This window comes from Prionailurus bengalensis, chromosome C1 (genome assembly GCF_016509475.1).
Source record: "Prionailurus bengalensis isolate Pbe53 chromosome C1, Fcat_Pben_1.1_paternal_pri, whole genome shotgun sequence".
In the NCBI taxonomy this organism is placed as follows: Eukaryota; Metazoa; Chordata; class Mammalia; order Carnivora; family Felidae; genus Prionailurus; species Prionailurus bengalensis.
Window position 1 is genome coordinate 67,415,804 of NC_057345.1, and position 17,417 is coordinate 67,433,220.

The following is a 17,417-nucleotide window of genomic DNA, read 5'->3' on the forward strand; positions in this document are numbered from 1 at the left end:
ATAAACAGAAGTCAAATACTTCATTTATTCATCAATTAGTCAAAACATACTGTATGAGTATTTAGGTATCAGATGTCCTGTCTTCTAGGAATACAGAGGTAAATGAGGCAAGGTCTCGATTCTAAAAAGGCATACTGTATATATACTGTATACATATAAACAAGCTATGTTAACATAGGTATAATCAAGTTAAAACAATGAGGTGATTCTCAGTTGCCAAGCAAACAATTCACTTTTAATCTGTTGAGTAATCCTACCTAAGTGGAAATATCCAGCATAAAAAAATAGTATAGATATTCCACATTAGCACCAGCAATAATAAGATTGGTTACAGTCTGAATGTTCACTATGTACTAAATTCTCTTCTAGGCATTTTAAATGCATCTTAAAAACTCTTTGAGTTTAATTCTCTTATCAGACTCTTTCTGCTATGGCAAGAGTATCACAGAGAAATTCTGTATGCTGATGCTGGAAACACAACCAGTAAAAGGTAGAACTGAGATGTGAACCCGAGTAATCCGACCACAGAGCCCATAATGTGTAATACATGGTGCAGGGTAACTGCTCAGTCTCTACAGAAAGAGAGAAGAGAAACTGAAACTTCCTTCTGATATCTCATAGTTAGAAGAACCAGGTAACTCTTTTTGCAAGGAGATCAGTATATATGCTGTTAGTCTCAGACTAAGGAAAAATATCTACCACATGCTCTTATAGAGACAAACTCTCATTTGATCAACATATATTTACCGAATATTTGATACATATTCCAGAGATTGTTCTAAGCTCTCTTTTGTTAAGAAGCAAAAAATAGACAGTTTTGTTCTTATGACGCTTATATTGTAGGAAGCTTACATTCTAGGTAGCTTATATTACAGAAAAAAGAATGTGGCTGACCATAATGACAAATTTTGTTCATTGTGTAAGTATTCCAAAATTATGTGAGAAGCTTAGAACAATAAAAGTCACCGTGGGCTGGTATAAAATCTTTTTTAGTAACAATCACTTATTTTTGCTAATAGTTTCCCACAGCCTTGAAATAACTGTTGAATTGCATGAACTCGAACCACTTCAGTAATTTCATACAGACAGAAAGCACTTTAAAGCTTTGAAGCCACAAATCTCTGAGCTTGATCCCACAAATACCTGCCCCACAGCTCTTTAAAACCATCTTTTATTTATCCCCATCAACTCATCAATCAAGTGTGTTAGTTGCTGTGTCTCCACATTTGTAACTTATCTCCTTGTTTCTTAGTGGGTGAGTCATTACCCTAAGACATCGAGAGCTCTCTGTTCTGAGCAAAGAGAGCTGACACGATTATATTGGATGACAAGATATATAAAAAGATTTATGTGCTTATATAGCTAAGTAGGTAACCAGATTTTGATAATTGAACAGTGATATGGTTCACATACTGGAGGTTAAAATTAATTCTAGAGTCCTTGGAAAGCTTTTTTTTTTTTTAATTGTACTTCAATAGCCTAAAGAATTCATGTGGGTTTGCTTGGCTCTTAGTTTTCTTTTGAGCAACAAGTCAAGCAAGCTGTGGCTGTAGTGTTTATAACTACCCAACCCTAATTCATGCTATTCTATAGAGCCCTAAGGTAACAATTATTTCTGAATTCATTGGTAAATGGAAGTCTGGTATGAAGACAAAACCTAAAAAGCTGTTTGTGTGTTTTTCCTGGCTGCCTGAAGAATCCCTCATGGCTGATAATACTATGTCACCTCTAATCTTATTTTCTATTTCTAAGAGGTATTTTTATTAACCTTCATTTCTATTGTATCCTTCTTTCCGTCACAGGATTTGCTTTGTTTCTACAGTAATTTTGAGTGTCTTCATGGAAGGCTAAAGTGATGTAATACATTGTGTTATCAATGTGGGAAAAGGAAAAAATCTCATTCTGGATCATTTAATTGAAGGAAAGGGGGAAAATTCTACCTGACTTTAAGTAAATTTTTTTCCCAAATTTCCAAATATCCCAGAAAATTCTGGAGGATGAACAATTAATGAAGTCACGTGAAATAGCAATAATTTCTTCTAGAAGATATGAAAACAGATGAAGGATTTATCCAGCCTTTCCTTTCTCCATAGAATGTAACATTTCAGACTGGGCCTTAAGAAAAAAAAGAAACTTTACAAGCTGAAAAATATATACACATCTAAAGGAAACATAAATAACGTGCGGCAGCAATTATTTAATGGCATGCATATGTAAGGAAGTGTTGTCAGAAGCAGCACTCAGTACAGAAAGCAGACTCAGTCAGGGAGGTATGTGCCAAACAAGCCAATTTAAATTCAGCCAGTCAGCAAACAGGAATACCTGTCAGTTTGCAAGAGGATATTTTGCTTTCCTTGGACAAACAATGCTCTTCTTCTGTTATAAATGACATTACCTAGCTTGACATAACAAGATGTTTTAAACAAGGCACTTAAAGGAAGGAGCATTTCTTTGATTAACTTGAGGAGAGTGAAACAAGGTAAGATGGATAAAACAAACAAACAAAAAAAACCCACTTAGGATAGCTCATTGATATGAAAGCAGATTGACACACACAGGAAACACTGTGGTGAGAAAGTGGAGTTTTGCAGCATGTGTTGGTCTTAATACCTAGTTTGACCTACTGCAGGGACAAATGTAACGATTTGTGGGAAAATCTCATTCTTGATAGCAAAACATGAAAGAGAAAGAAAGAGAGAGGGAAAGAAAGAAAGAAAGAAAGAAAGAAAGAAAGAAAGAAAGAAAGAAAGAAAGAGGGAGGGAGGAAGAGAAGAAGGGAGGGAAGGGAAGGGAAGGGAAGGGAAGGGAAGGGAAGAAGGAAGGAAGGAAGGAAGGAAGGAAGGAAGGAAGGAAGGAAGAAAGAAAGAAAGAAAGAAAGAAAGAAAGAAAGAAAGAAAAGAAGGAAGAAAGAAGACAGGAAGGGAAGGAGGGAGGGAGGGAGAGAGGAAGGAAAGAAGAAAGGAAGGAAGGGAGGGAGGAAAGGAGGAAGGAAGGAAAGAAGGGAGAGGAAAGAAAGAAAGAAAGAAAGAAAGAAAGAAAGAAAGAAAGAAAGAAAAGAGGAAGGAAAGGAAAGGAAAGGAAGGAAAGGAAAGGAAAGGAAAGAAAGAAAGAAAGAAAGAAAGAAAGAAAGAAAGAAAGAAAGAAGATAGGAAGGGAAAAAGGAAGAGAGGGAGAGAGGGAGAGGGGAAGGAAGGAAAGAAGGAAAAAAGGAAGGAAAGGAAGGAAGGGAGGGAAGGAGGGAGGAAAGGAGGAAGGAAGAAAAGAAGGGAGAGGAAAGAAAAGAAAAGAAAAGAAAAGAAAAGAAAAGAAAAGAAAAGAAAGAAAGAAAGAAAACTGACTTATTTAATCTATTAAAAAACTTAAAATTAGCACAGATATGTTAAACAACAGTTTTAATTGATCTTATTTACTTTAAATTTATTCTTTTTAGTACTGATAATATGAACAGTTAACAATTATTAAGCATTTATGAAGTCTCAGACACTGTACTTAATACTTTCATATGTATAATTCTCTCAAAATCACTACAGTGTGCACACTGAACATACCTTCATTCTAGAAGTAAGAAATTTAATGCTTACAGAGTTTGTCAATTGCCAAAATCATACAGCAAGTGGCTTAGCCTTGGAAATCTGTGTTTAGATGTCTCACTCTGAATCATCTTACTGGTGAACATGACTTCAGACTGTTGGGACAATTCTCTTCCTTTATCATTATTACCACATTGCTAATATTCAAAATGTTAATCATTGTTTTTCTTGAAAACTTCATATTTTATCCTGATATAAGATTTTCCCCAGAGTTTTCTCATATTAAATAAGCATTTCTCATTTGCAAGAATAGAGGAACAGCAATTCACATTTGGGAGACAGCTATAAAGGCCTTCACTCCCTCGAAGGGAAGCTCATGGTGCTTTCAATCAGTAGACATTATTTATTGCTAAATTACATTGGAATTCCTATGGCATCACATATTATATTCACGTTAAAGTCAAATGAGCTCATAGTGATTAATGTCACTACAGTGAACACCAAAGAAATTAATGGTGATTATCTATTCATTGTAAAGGGTGGCTGATAATTATACTATTACACAAAAAGGTACATTTTAAGCAATCATCACTATGCATTCTTTTAGTATCATTAGAAGGTTGATCACAATGAGTACACTTGGAAATCACACAGCCAGAACATAAGTTCTCCAAGAGTCTGTAGTCTCAGGTTTGACTAAAGAGCAATTCCACCAAATTTGTGAAATTCTATTTAAATATATATATATATATATATATATATGTATATATATGTGTATATATACGTATATATATGTATGTATATATGTATATATATGTGTACATATATATGTGTGTGTGTATATACATATATGTATATATATCAAAATTTTCTTTCCTGAAGCTATTATTTGGATAAAGTGTGATTTAAAAATGGTAGACTTTGGGGGCACCTGGGTAGCCCAGTCAGTTAAGCCTCAAACTCTTGATTTCCACTCAGGTCATGATCTTATGGTTTGTGGGCTGGAGCCCCTCATCGGGCTTTGCACTGACAGTGTGGAGCCTCCTTGGAATTCTCTCTCTACCCTTCTCTCTGCCCCTTTCCCACTTGTTTTCTCTCTCTCTCTCTCTCTCTCTCTCTCTCAAAATAAATAAACACTAGAAAGAAAGTCTTAAAAAATGGTAGACTTTGTCTATTTTTTGTCTTTTTTTTTTTAGTGTAAGACTTTGATAAGCTGCAAGACAACAGTCACAAATTAAGACTTAAGAGTTGGGGTACCTGGGTGGCTTATTCAGTTAAGTCAGGTCATGACCTTATGGTTTGTGAGTTCGAGCCCTGGTGGTTCAGAGCTCACTTGGGATTCTCTCTCTCCCCTTTTCTCTCTCTGCCCCTTCCCCACTTGTGCTCTCTCTTAAAATAAATATATATACTTAAAAAATTTTTTTTCCAGTATATTCAGTATATTAGAAACTCCAGTATACTCAAATATCTCTTTATTGTTGTGTACATTTATGGTTCTATATCATTTTAGACAACAGAATCTGCTTTAAGAATGTGAATAAATGTGACCAAAGATGAGCATGAATATAACATATGTAATGATTGGAACTCTTTAAGGGAATTAATGGGAATGGGTTTGTAATGTTAGGAAGAAGTTCTTTTTTTTTTTTTACCTTGATCTTGACCAAGATAATAAGTTGAATATTTAATTTACTTCTCTGCTGCTGTGACCCTTTTGATGGACTAAGATAAAGATTTTTAACCAGAAACAAAACTGTCACTGAAATAAGTGGGCTGCTATCATTTCCTCAGAAATAACAATTTATTAGACCACAAGTATAGCCATCATCTTTTTTTAATTAGGTAAATTCTTTTTTTTACTGTGGTAAAAGACATGTAATAGGAAATCTAGTCTACTAACAAAATGTTAAGTGTCGATACAATATTATAGCTGTATGCATATTGTTGTACAGCAGATATCCAGAACTTAATTAGGTAAATTCTAATTTCACACAAATTGCATAATTTATGGACTTTTCCAAGTGTAATTCATACATTAGCAAGAAGTTTTTAATTAATTTTGTGAATTAAGCTACCTATGAATCACGAAAGCCAAGAAATGAAGCATGGTTGTCATTTAAAAGATAAAGTCCTCAGGTTTACAGGATTTAACATCTATCACAAAGTTCATTTCCGTGAGTCCTCATTACAAGTGAAATGCAGCTGTTCCATTTTGATTTCCTCAAACCATTATTGACAAAAGAAACTTCAGTGGCACCAAACAGACTTTTATTTGCTGAGTAACCTGACTCTTCAGGCACGATATTATTTCTGAATGTGACATGATGTTCACTACCTCGGTTTGAAAACTTCTGATGTCTTTTAAGTGAAGAATATTCCTAAGAGACTTCTGTACTTATTTGAAATGCTCAATTTCCTTTCATTTTAAATAATGAATTTGTTGTCTCATAAACAGAAGGGAAAAGGTTAATAGTTGTATTACTCATTTCCCTAAAAATTTCTTTTGATTAGAAAAAAGTAATTAAATATCCCAAAGGAAAGTCAAATTTTATTTATTCATGTATTGCAACATCTGCTACAGAATGCAGAGTTAACCCAGTGATTTTTTTTTTAACAGAGTTGAGAAGGATGGGGGTAGAACTTTAGAAAAAAATTAAAGAAATTTTTATGACCACCAATGTACAAGTCAACTCTTCTTTAAGGTTTCTATTTGAGGGAACTGAAGACAGCTAATTAGTGCTACATTTTACTTGTTTTAAATTTTTCCACTCTAAGAAATAGTGACATACACAACATGAAGTGTGGCAGAATTCTGATTGAATATGGGACCTAGACTTAGGCTGCCCAAGTCTGAAAATGGATTCTACCTCTTTCTGCAGGATCTTTGGGAAGATAATTAATTTCTTGACTCAGTTTTCTCACCCATAAAAATGGGCAGAGGATATAATAGTTATTCCTATAACTAGGAATAGTTATAACTATAATAGTTATTCCTATAACTTTTTGCATGCTGAAATAGAGAGTTCTTGCAACAATCCCTGGCACATACCACTAGGAAAACAACGTTCACCTTATTACTGAATGGTTATCTAAACAAGGGTCCACAAAGTATAGCCTTTTACCTAAGTCTGGCTTATAACTTTTTTCTTTTTTTTTAAGTGGGCTTCACACCCAGCATGGGGCTTGAACTCACGACCTTGAGATCAAAACCTGTGCTGAAATCAAGAGTCAGATACTTAACTGACTGAGCCAACCAGACGCCCACAACTTTTTTAAAATAAAATTTTATTGAAATGCAGCCACACCCATTTTACTGCAAAGAATCAAATTTATAATCCTTCTTAGACTCCAATATCCAATTATAGTTCCAGTCTCATCTAAGCATTTCCTTGCATCCAATCAAGAGCGTAGCACCCCTGGGAAATTTGGCATTTCTCGAATAAGGCATATTTTTCCCTTTAGCTATGGAATCTCCTCATGAGGTTCTTTCTGCTCTGAATGCCTTTCTATTTCCCCTATCTGTAACATATCCAGATTGTAGAAGAAGCAGGTTTAAAATTCACATATATGAGTCTTTAGCCCTAGCTTTTTTCCCACTATACCATGTTGTTCATCTTCTATATTGAGCAATGGATTTCATTCATTTAACTCATACACACACATATACACACACACGCACATGCATGTGTGTGTATGTGTGTGATAAATTTTACAAATCTACATATATATATTAATGTATAATATATGTCATATATATATATATATTCTGGACATATAGAAATATATTTGCAAAAGAAATATATATCGTATATTGCAAATATAAAGTGTATGCATACCACATATTACTTATGCACATTTAATACTAGAAAACTGTAAGTATGTGTCACCTATTATGTGCCAGCATTATTCTGGACACCAGAAATACAGCACTTGCAATTTTAGATGGTGATCAGTGGCAAAAATACAGGGTTCTATGGCAGGCTGGGGAGTATTTGCTTTTTAAACAAATTGGCCATACAGGGTTGCAATGAAAAGGTGACATCTGACCAAAATCCAGCAGATGGAAGCCCATCAGTCCAGGCTTTTTTGCAGTCAGGGAACCAGTCAGAAGCAAGGGCAGTTAGGGAGGTCCTGACAGAGAAATATGGCTAGAGTTTTAAAAGCAGGGAGACCAGTAAGGTTGAAGCTTAGAGAGTGTGGGGGGAAATGGAGACAAAATAATGAGGGGCCATACTGGCCACTTGAAAAATTTGGGGCATTATTCTGAGTAAGAAGGAAAACCCCTGGAGGGGCTTGAACTTAATTATAGTTGCTTTTGTACATATGTCATTAACTTGCTTATTTTGCTTTACTAGATCACATTTTCAGATATGCTTAAGGTTCTTTCTAGCTGATCTCCAGTAGGGGTGACACAACATGTTTGCTTTTGGCTACCTGTTACTCATTATTCTGCCAAGTATCTAATAATCTGTTACCAGAGGCTCACATGCATAGGAGATACTTTGCTTATTGGTCTTCACAAAGCGACTGTTGCTTTTATATTATCACTACTCGTACTCTACATTTTAATTTTTATATTTGATTCTCATTTATAATCATGGAAAGTTTTAAATAGGTAGACACAAATTATTTGTTCAAATCTGATCGATAAGCATTTTTTGTGTGTGTGACAGTGTACAGGAAATAATATTTGAATATTAATTCTAGTAGACATTGTGGATTTGGAAATCTATATGAATACCATAGACATTTTTTCATTGAGAAAGCATATTATACTCATTAAGATTACATTTTAAATTCTGATGAATGAAACAAAACAATTCAGCATTCCATACTTTCCCTATGCAACAATATTTTTAAATGCGGTTGACACAGAAATTTTATATGATGATAAGACAAATTTATTGTTGAAATGTTTTTGGTTTTCCTTTATGCTATTTTTTCTGCTACTTTCCTAGTGATGTTTTTCAATCACATTTGGTTCAAAAATTTAGAAGCTTATGCCCTACGATATGCCCCATTTTACAGAATTTTCAATTATATTATGAATAAATTATGCCTATATATTTCTGCTTTGAATGTCATGAAACAACATATTCTAACATTGCTTTAGTCCTCATTTTTATTCTGATTTGATCAAAATAAAAATAAAGAAATATTATATTAAATCTGTGGTGACAATGTATCCTATCTAGACACATGGCATATTGAATATTATTAGAACTATCTTGTGTTTCTTTTGTACAATTTCATTTTGTTTAGCTCAGTGTGGGTGTAACAAATTAAACATAGCTTCTTTAAATATTCAAATAAAAATTTAAAAACACTTCAAACTATTAATGTTAAAAAAAAACAGCAATTCTAGTGAAACTGGAGGTTAATCAGGACCAAACAAAATAAAGTTTTCATTTTGTACGATCATTAAATTAGAAGCAATAATAACACTGACCTCATTGGGCTGCTGTGAGGATTAAAGTTAATTCATCATATAAAACACTATCATTTTGTAAGTCAAACAGTAGATTCTCAGTGCTATCACTTGTGGTGATGATGGTGATGATGGTGATGATGGTGATGAAGATAAGCATAAGGAAGGAAGATGAAAATTCTTCCAAGTAGAAACAGTTTTATTTTAAGGCTATTGTTTTAGCTTTTTACCAACTTTCAATGAATTTACAGTTTTTTAATCTATGTCCTCAGGGTGATTCTAATAATTTTGTAGGGAGCTGCCAAAAATTAGTTATTGTTCTGTTAATCATTGCTAATAAGAGCAGACAATTTTTCTAGTTGTCCCATGAAAATTATACTAATTAGAAATGTCTGAATTTGTGCATCTCCTTGGAGATTAATTTATTCATCATAATCAGTTAATCACTTTTCTTTACATAATTAGATAGCTTCTGGTGGAAAGGAAGACCCTTTAGTTTTCCTAGAATGAAGAAGACTATTTTAGCTGACACTAGTAAAACTTGGAAGTCAGCTCAAGACCTTCTTAGCATGTAGCATCCATAATTGCATACTGATTAGTGCCGGTACCATGGTTGCTCCAAATAACAGGCTTCAGGAAATATTTAGGAAATTGACTCTGAAAAAGTGTAATAGCCTTATTGATGGGCAGTATTTTTTTATTTTATAAATTATTCAGCAACTGACATTAGCAGAGATTCACTTTATAAGTAGGATCAGTCTCCACTACTTTCCTTGTGCAGCTTAACAAGCTAGATCCTTCCAAATTATCTCTGACTGAAACACCATTACTGTTGTATTATTCTGCGTCTTCAATAGGGAAGGAAGGGGAGAAGAGAGTCATACATTTTAAAGGTAAAATAAATTCAGTTACTTGGGTGATACAGAGTCAAAGAATAGTGTAAGAAAGAAGAATGCAATACATATAGCAAACAAGTATTATTTTAATAATATACCCAGTATACAAAGATATTGGTAGAAACCTGGATATATTCAAATATGCATCTATAAAACACAACATTTGATAACTGTGGCTAATGTAGGATGTCAAAGTGATGCTCCACTAAACTACTGGAAGATTATAACATCTAAGTTTGGCAAGAACAAAGTGCCCCAAAAGTTTTTAAGCCCTATTTGCTCATTTGATGATGTATAAGGAGGGCAGATTTAAATTGCAAACAGTTTGAATTATCTTATTCATATCTGTATTCAATCCTGATATTTTACCATAAATTTCAATAAAAGCAATATTAATAAAATATTATTAATCTAAAATGACATTCCAGGTATTTGCATTCTTTAGTAAAATTTATACATAAGTATAAAAATAAATTGTTGTTTTAGAGGAAAGAGCATGAGCATGGGAGAGGAGCAGAGGGAGAGAAGGAGAGAGAGAGAGAGAGAGAGAGAGAGAGAGAGAGAGAGAGAGAGAATCTTAAGCAGGCTCCATGCTGAGCATGGAGCCCAAAGTGGGGCTTGACCCCATGAGCCTGGGATCTTGACCTAAGCCAAAAGCAAAAGTCAAAGGCTCAACCTACTGAGCCACCTAGGTGTCACTTAAAGTAAGTTTTTTAAGAGTTTAAAAGTTTTAAAAATAAGTTTTGACAATCACTGCTTCTTCTATTTATTCTTACCTAAATTTTGAGAAATTTGCAGAGATAGCATATGAATATCTCTTCATTCTATATTAATTTCATGTGTTTTTCCTGTTTCTTGAGAAAACTTTTGATTTTCAAATATATTGCTTTATATTCTGGAAAATTAATTGTTGAAAATATATTTAGTAATTATAATTTTATAAGAATCATGAAGTTCACATTATTATTCACCCTTAAGGCAGAGAAGCAGGGCATATAAACTGGAATATGCTATTTTTAGATTCCACAACTGATCATCAAATTTGTACATAATCATTTAACACGTAGACATTTTATAAAAACAAGCAGTCCGAGGGGCGCCTGGGTGGCGCAGTCGGTTAAGCGTCCGACTTCAGCCAGGTCACGATCTCGCGGTCCGGGAGTTCGAGCCCCGCGTCAGGCTCTGGGCTGATGGCTCAGAGCCTGGAGCCTGTTTCAGATTCTGTGTCTCCCTCTCTCTCTGCCCCTCCCCCGTTCATGCTCTGTCTCTCTCTGTCCCAAAAATAAATAAAAACGTTAAAAAAAAAAAAAACAAGCAGTCCATGAGAAAATCACAATATAAAACTTATTCCAACAATGCTTAAAAAGACAATATATATACTGAATACTGAATATACTTTACTGTTTATAAGTTTATTTCTTTATTTTGAGTGAGAGAGAATATGTGCATGCATGTGAGCAGGAAAGGAACAGAAAGAGAGGGAGAGAGAGAATCACAAGCAGGCTCTGTGCTGCTGATGCGGGGCTCGAACTCATAAACCATGAGGTCACAGTCTGAGCTGAAATCAAGAATTGGACACAACCCACTGAGCCACTCAGGTTCCCCGAATATACTTTATATATTGGTTATATATATTGATTCATGTAATGCATAACTTAAACAAGAGTAATTCAAATAGTGAGGTAGTGACCCCAAATTTTATCAGTGATAGAAGAAATTACAGATCAGCTGTGATGTGTACAAATTTCATGGAATATTTAATAAAGGATTTTTGATGTGTTAAGTTTGCATTTGGCAGAATCTCGACAAGATTACAAGTCAGATTTGAAACAATACATTGAAAATATTTGATATCTCAAATAAGTTTCCATTCAGTGAATGGGCAAGGCTATCATATGACAGCAGTGGATAAAGTTACCACTGTCTAAATTAGGGGTATAAAAAAAGATTTTGTATTTCCATCAATAGGAATCCCTGCCATTTCTGGTCATTGTCACCACAGATTCCTGAACAAACTAGAACTAGAAAGTTGTGTGCAGAGGTGAAGGCCAACATTGGAAACTCTACATCCATATATGCGGACACACCTGTCCCCGTGTTTATTTTATTCATTAAATATTTATTGAGCACCTGCTTTATGGTGGAATACCATATGGTATGATACAAGAGTACGCTAACCTCAGCCATGTGGGAATTCACTCTAATGGCAAGAAGACATGCAAGCACAGTTTGGTGGTGCAGCATTATGTACATATTTTTATAAAATTATGGATGTGATAGGAGCCAAGGATGGGCTGTGGTTAATTTGGCATTCAGAAGTCTGAGAAACCTGGGTAGAGGGGTACAATTTTAACTAGATCATAAAGGACAGATAGGAGTTTGCAAGGTGAAGAAGGTGCTAGAAAGATTTAATTATAGGATAAATCACACCACACACACACACACACACACACACACACACACACACAGGTGTGATTAAGGAAAGAATATGGAAGAGGAATAAAAGGTGAGTTGCAAAAAAATTATGCAGATACTTGAATGCAATGTTGGCCTTTGTTCTGTAATGTTTATCCAATGAATTTTTTATTCAGGGATTTTCATGATCAAAATTGTTTTAGAAAAATCACTTTGAGAGCACTGAGAAAGATAGATTGGAAAGAGAACAGAACAGATACAGGACTTTACCTCCTCTACAATTTCTATCTCAGTGAATAATACAATTTTGTATGTATTCGCTCAAATGAGAAACCTGATAGATGTTTGGCTCTTCTCTCTCTTTCAATCCATCACCAAATACTGTCTTATCTTTGCCCTCCTGTCCAAATCTCTGGAACTTCACTAAATAGAAGACAATTATTTCCCCTTGTGATACACTAATGATCACAAATCGAATCTGATATCCTTATTCTTGCCTTTGTCTTTCCCTAGAATCCATTTTCCCATACAACCACATAAATGTTGCTAAATCACAAATCTTTTTTGGAGAAAACCCTCTACTATTTCCCTATTACACTTAGAATGAAGTTCAAAATCCTTGCTGTTTCATACGTGGGCCTTAATAATCTTGTGCCTACAGAAATTACCTGCCTTAGATTTTTATCTCCTTTCACTCCCTTTGGTGATCTCCCGTGTGTCCTGAAAAACACCACAGAAATGATCGCATTGTGTTCAGTGTTTTGTTTTTACTTACCAATTAAACCATCAAACATAACAACTAAGTTTCTGAATGAAGAGATGCATCCATAGAATTGTATCTCACCACCTTCTAAAATATGTGGAACATAGTGGTAAGTATCAGCAAATATTTCTCGAATTCATGAGGGCTCCAGGAAAGAAAAAAAAATGATGACCTGAACTAATTTAATAATATTGGAAATATGAGTTAGAAAGAATATTCCCAAGCATTGTGGCTCAAGACTTGGTGATTAAGATAATTTCAGTATTTCCAACTTATTCAAATTGAGTGAATCATATTTCCACTAGATAACATAGTTTTCTTTGAAAGCACCATTTTAGGGTGAACTCCAGGCAAACTGAAACAAGGGAGTAATAGGGCCATGAGGACAGTATGTAAAGGTGTGACCAGAGGAACACGAGTCTTTGTGATGCATCTGTGATTACTGTATTTGGGGTTTAGACTTCATCATGTGAGGCACTCCTGTGGGTGCAGGAGAGTCAAAACTGAGAAAGAAGACAAATATAAATAAGCATGTTTGGTAACAGAAAGAGAAATAGGAAGCAGTTATAGTAATGTATGAAATGGTAAGGGTAAAGTGACTCGTCTAGGTTTTTGAATGCTCTGTCATCTTCAGTATGGTCTACACTTTGACAGTTAGATGTTTAACAGGGAACTGAACATAAATGGCTCAAAAACCAATCGGTTCTTAGATGCCTTTCTTCAAAATACCCTGTGCTACTGAGAACAAATAAGGATGATGCTCCTAACGGTTAACATTTACTCTGTGCTAAGCATTGTGCTTTATACGTACTTTACGTATTCATTTGGTCTTGACGGTAACTCTTTGGAATTATTTTTGTTTTACAGATCAGGAAATTAAATCATATCATGTGTATCCTGTTTGATTAAGGGTTGGATCTGGAAAAGGAAATCAGTCCTCTCTGACACAAAGGCCTATACATTTTTTATAAGATTTTATTTTTTTACATAATCTCTGTACCCAGTGTGAAGCTCGAGCTCCCAACCTGGAGATGAAGAGTCACAGGCTCTACTGACTGAAACAGCAAGTCACCCCTCAGGCCCGTACTTTTAACCATCAGTTTACATTGTTTTCTACAAGTAATAGGAGAGAAAAGAGATGTAAGTAAGTAAGTAAGTAAATAAATAAATAAATAAATAAATAAACAAGCTAGCTAGCCTGAAAATAAAAATTATAAATTTAAGTCTAAAGTCAAAATCAAAGAAGAAACAAAGAGATTATGAATGATATAGCAGTAATTTCAGAGTATGTTTATCCTGATTTACACCCTGCTAAGAATGGGCTTCTATTTCTTATCAATCTGAGTCATGTCTGACAAGCAATGTTTTCTGAGAGAAGCCAAGAGTAATATTAACCACAAGCTAAAGATAGGCATCGCTATCAACAGATGCCACGTATGAAAGATGCACATGGAAAAAAAAAATGCTAGTTGAAAATCCTCCCCAACATGTACAGTGATTTTATGCAAGTAACTCTCTCTTCTGATGGATTCTGTTACTCAGAAAAAAACAATAGCTCAAAAAACTAAAATACTAAGAATAAAGAATTTTCACTGGGCCTCAAGGAATTTATGGTTGAATAAAAAGTTCAGGGTATGATTTATTAAAATTTATTTTTGTTTCGCTTGTTATTTGTTTCCTCAACAATACATTCCCTCTTCTTCTGGCAACTGATTGTGGTTGGAGGAAGAGGTAACCCTTCAGCAATTCAGTTCATGGTGTGGTGGGGTGACCCCTCTGGAAAAGTCCCAAGATAGGAAAATGTGACCTGGGCTAAGTAAGTCAGCATATCACATTGCAGAAGCCTAAAACAAACCTCAAGTTTTGTCAGGAATACTGGGGAGAATTCCATCACTATTCAGCTAGAAATATATAATCCAGCTTATTGTCTCTCGATGTGCTGAAGTTCCACCTCAGAAAGACTATCAAGCTATCCCAGTCAATAAATTATTTTCCTTTGCTTTGATGTCAGTTTAAACGAGACTTCTTGTAATCTGCAATGCAAAGAGTCTCAAGCAAAGTTGCTTTCAACTAAGTGTTTAATTTGCTTTTCAGACACCTTTACCAGTGAACCATGTCCTAAGGATTTACTATCTGTTCGTTCGTTCATTCATTCATTAATTCATTCATTCGTTTATTTGCTAATTCAGATCTGTTTTCTACCTAATATTATCATGACCCTGTTCTAAGCACTGTAGAGGTTTCATTGACGTCTGGGACATCAACAATCACCACATGATCTAGCAGAATGAGGTAAACATGTATATTTTCTCACTCAACAAACATATTTAGGTTCAAACAGAAAAATCATTGACAGTAGATGGAATAAATAAAAAGGATAAGCTGGCATCAACATAGACATTAAGGATCCGTTATGCTTTCAATGTATTAAGTTGTGAGGAAAGGCATTTCAGGCAGAGAAAGCAGTAGGAAAAAAGTCATGTGGCAGGAATAATGGAATCTGTTCAAGGAAAAACAAATATTTCATTTTGGCTGCCAACTTTGGCTGGAATTTTATGTCGATTTAAAAACTCTGTATTGTAGTATATCGAGAAAAAGGCAAAAGGTTTATTTTTCCCCCTCTGGCAGCTGCCCATGAATAAGACTTCACACACACACACACACACACACACACACACACACACACACAAGGATCTACCGCTTCAAAGCCGTTTGCCTTGGAAACAATTCTACAATGTGGGCAGATTATCATTCCTTCATCCCACAAATAGCAAATTTTGAAAGCGAGAACCTGACTTTGAGCTTTCACAACAGTCTTGACTGACTTCTCTGCCAAGTAAGTCTGCTTTACACCCAGAAAGCTCTCGTTTCACTCAGTTTATAAGGCACGGCATGAAATAACCACTGCAAAATCATCATGGCTACTAGGAGCATCGGGCGGTTTGAAAGCTGTTTAAGGTTAACCGTACAGGAAACGACCTAATATGCGACTTTACAAAAGCACTCAATTTGAATAACATTATTGATATCTTTTTACTCTCCAGTCACAGAAAATATAACATGTCTTATATCCAAGACATTAATACACTCAACAAAGTGATGAGTTCTGTCTAGTAGAGGTATAAAGGGGTGTGTTCAGGGGGTCAGGAAGCCTTATGATTAGCATTGTTTTTTGCCTAAAAATCACAGAGGTATTGACTGTGTGAGAAGGAATCCTATATGTCACTTGTGACTTCTGCCTAACACATTTCATAACTGCTGTCCAATGTAATTGTTACTAACCAGTGTGGCTATTTAAAATTAAGTTTATATTAATAAAAATAAAAACAAGACAGCTCCTTAGTCACACTACTCACATTCTAAATGCTTTATAATTATGTGTTGCTCGTGATTCAGTATCAGAAGCACAGATACAGAATGTTTATATCATTGGCAGAAAGTATTATTTGATAGTGCTGTTCTGCCACATTCCAACAAATGCTTTGACCGAGCACTACTGTAATATGGAAGTCACCACATACTGACAGCTTCTTCCAACTCTCTGTCTCCTTATTCAGAAAGAAAATCTGTCTCCTTCATGGTTATTACCTTCCAGTCCTACCTTCCAGTTCTTTGGGGAGATATAAACTAAAGCCACCCTTCATTTGTCAGTATTTCATGAGACCAAATTTAAAGTCCTTTACAATATCCTTAGAAATTGAATATCTTATATTTCCACTAATACAAGCTTCTTTACATACCAAACACAAAGAAAGAAAGCATAAATAAACAATTCCTGGCAATTTCAGGATGAAAATCTAATAGAGACCTAGTAATAATTATCATTATTTTAGCACAATAAATTGCATATAGTTGACAACAAGTGCCTTTGAACATGTGCTTTTTAAAAATGATAGGTTATAACTATAAAAATAATAGGCTGCATTAAATTGAAATATGATTATGGTTGTTTGTTGAACAAATTTAAAACAATGATAAGCCAGCACATATTTTGTTGTAAGTGCCTAGCATAATGACCAATATATAATGGACACTCAACAAATGTTGAATGAATTGAATTAACATGGTAATAAAGTAATATAAATGGCTGACTGATTATCATTTTGTCTGCACTTAGCATGCCTGGCAATCAAGACCTTAGAGCTCAAATACAAATTCATAATCCAATTGCAGTTTGAGGTGCTCAGGAAGTTCAAGCCTTAAAAAAGTTCTAGAGGTGTGTGTTAAAGGATGTTCTTTAAGATAGTAACTTCAACAACCATATTCAAAAGCAATGCTCTGAGTTATGTATACCACTTCTATAAGCCACTATACACAGTTCTTGCCAAACATTTTCCCTGGATTCAGAAATGACTCTTGAAAATGCCTCTTCATTTCATAATGAG